This window comes from Onychomys torridus, chromosome 13, assembly GCF_903995425.1.
Source record: "Onychomys torridus chromosome 13, mOncTor1.1, whole genome shotgun sequence".
NCBI classification, from domain to species: domain Eukaryota; kingdom Metazoa; phylum Chordata; class Mammalia; order Rodentia; family Cricetidae; genus Onychomys; species Onychomys torridus.
This window is the reverse complement of record NC_050455.1, coordinates 45,080,407-45,082,874: the sequence shown is the minus strand read 5'-3', so window position 1 is coordinate 45,082,874 and position 2,468 is coordinate 45,080,407. Positions and strand designations below refer to the sequence as shown.

General features: G+C 43.2%; 1 pseudogene; it reads left to right on the top strand.

Moving 5' to 3' along the window:
* Positions 1-360: 360 nt before the first annotated feature.
* On the top strand, positions 361-1,301 carry LOC118594972 (annotated as a pseudogene).
* The last annotated feature ends 1,167 nt before the right edge of the window (positions 1,302-2,468 follow it).

The following is a 2,468-nucleotide window of genomic DNA, read 5'->3' as shown; positions in this document are numbered from 1 at the left end:
TCGTCTACATCCCCCCTCAGTCTCCTGAGCAGCCAGGACTGCTACAGCCCTGGGCCTTCTACATCTCTTTAGGTCTCATTTAGTTCCTGAAGAATCAAATTGTATTATTCTTCTATAAACTTGTTATTAAAAAACTTACCAAAAAATCACATACAGGTGAAGACACAACAAGCGGACAGTCGGGAGCTGCTTGCCTGCTGTAGCTTCGGCGTCTCAGCCCGGAACCACAGTGGAAAAGGCAGTCTCTTCTCTCGCTCCATCTTTTCATGAGATTTTTAATTTATTTATTTATTTATTTGTATTTTTTTTTTATCTTCAGCTACATTTTCAGCTTTGTGAGAAACCTTGTAATCAAAGGCCATGGCTAGCAATGTTACCAACAAAACAGACCCTCAATCCATGAATTCCCGTGTATTCATTGGGAATCTCAATACACTTGTGGTCCAGAAGTCTGACGTGGAGGCAATCTTTTCGAAGTACGGCAAAATTGTGGGTTGCTCTGTGCATAAGGGCTTTGCCTTCGTCCAATATGCTAACGAAAGAACTGCTCGGGCTGCTGTAGCTGGAGAGGATGGCAGAATGATTGCTGGCCAGGTTTTAGATATTAATCTGGTTGCAGAGCCAAAAGTGAACCGAGGAAAAGCAGGTGTGAAACGATCTGCCATGGAGATGTACGGGTCGGTACCGGAACACCTTTCTCAGACCCCTCTACTCAGTTCCTCTTTTGATTTGGGCTATCGCTTTCAACAGGATTATTATGACAGGATGTTCAGTTACCCAGCATGTGTTCCTCCTCTTCCTCCTATTGCCCCAGCTGTGGTGCCTTCTAAACGCCACCGTGTTTCTGGAAACACCTCTCGAAGGAGGAAAAGGGAATTCAATCCGAAGAGTGGACAACGGGGATCTGCATCCAAGTCCGGAAAGTTGAAAGGTGATGACCTTCAGGCTATTAAGAAGGAGTTGACTCAGATAACGCAGAAAGTGGATTCTCTGCTGGAAAGCCTGGAGAAAATTGAAAAAGAACCAAGCAAGCAAGCAGACTTGTCCTTCTCATCCCCCGTAGAGATGAAGAATGGGAAGTCTGAAGAAGAGCAGAGCAGTGCCTCTGTGAAAAAAGATGAGACTCATGTGAAGATGGAGTCTGAGGCAGGAGCAGAAGACTGCTGAGGACGGTGACCTGCTGGATGATGATGACAATGAAGATGGGGGATGACCAGCCGGAGCTGATCAAGGATGATGAAAAAGAGGCTGAGGAAGGAGAGGATGCCAGAGACAGCGCCGATGGAGAGGGTGACTCTTAAGCACATAGCGGAGTTTAGAAATCTTACCCCATTATTCATTTGCCTAGGCGCTTGTGAGAGATCCAAGTCACAGCAGATCCTCTCCCCTAGAACTTGAGCACATTCTCACTGTTCGCCTTCTCCTCATCCTCCTGTTTCATTGATGATTCATCATTGCCCTGCGCCTAGTTCCATTTCCACTTCCGTTGATGCTCCTCAGTAGTTTTCTTAAGAATTGCCTTGTAAGTTTTGCTTTTGATTTTGATACCTCTTTGACTTAACAATAAAAAGGTGTATGGTCTTTATCTACTGTCTCCAAAATAATCTCTTGTTATGCAGGGAGTACAGTTCTTCCCATGCCTATGATTTTGGTAGTTGCTTCCCTAACTGCAGAGGCATCTCGTTTATCTCATTTACTTGTAACCCTGAGAGCAGCTTTGCATTGTAAGTGTGTGTTTTCCCTCACATGAGTGGGGCTGTTCAACACGAATGTAACCATGTATTTATGTGAATGAGAGTTGGCATGTCACATGCATCTTACAGGAAAATAGTGTAACACTCTCAATATTTGTTTTCTAAAGTTAATACCATGTTTTTGTTTGTTTTTGGTTTTTGGTTTTGGTTGCCTGGCTCTGCCTCCCGAGTGCTGGGATTAAAGGCGTGCGCCACCAACGCCTGGCGACCATGGGTTCTTTTTGTGAACAGCCTGATGTTTGAGATCTTTTTCTCAAAATAAACAATTCCTTATTAAACCAGGAAAAAAAATCACATACAAAATTAATGAGACCCAAAGTCCATAGTACATCTCAATGACTTTCACAGGACAATCATTCTGAAGCTGTGGAGCTTCACATGGAATTTTGCACTTTCACCATTGGATTCATGTTTATGTACTATCCACTACCCAGAAACAAAAATATTCAAGGCATAATGGGATAAATTTACAGAGTCTATTTAATGATCAAAGGAATTTATTTGGGGATAAACTCAACCACAGGAGATTTATTGTAGGGTCTGAGAAAGCTGAACTATATCCTACGCTGAATGGCTTGGTCCAAGATCTCAGCATCCAGAACCTCTAGGTAGCCAACAGGGGAGAGGCATAAGTGCATCCCAGGTCTTTTTTTTTTTTTTTTTTTTTTTTTGGTTTTTTGAGACAGGGTTTCCCTGTGTAGCTTTGCACCTTTC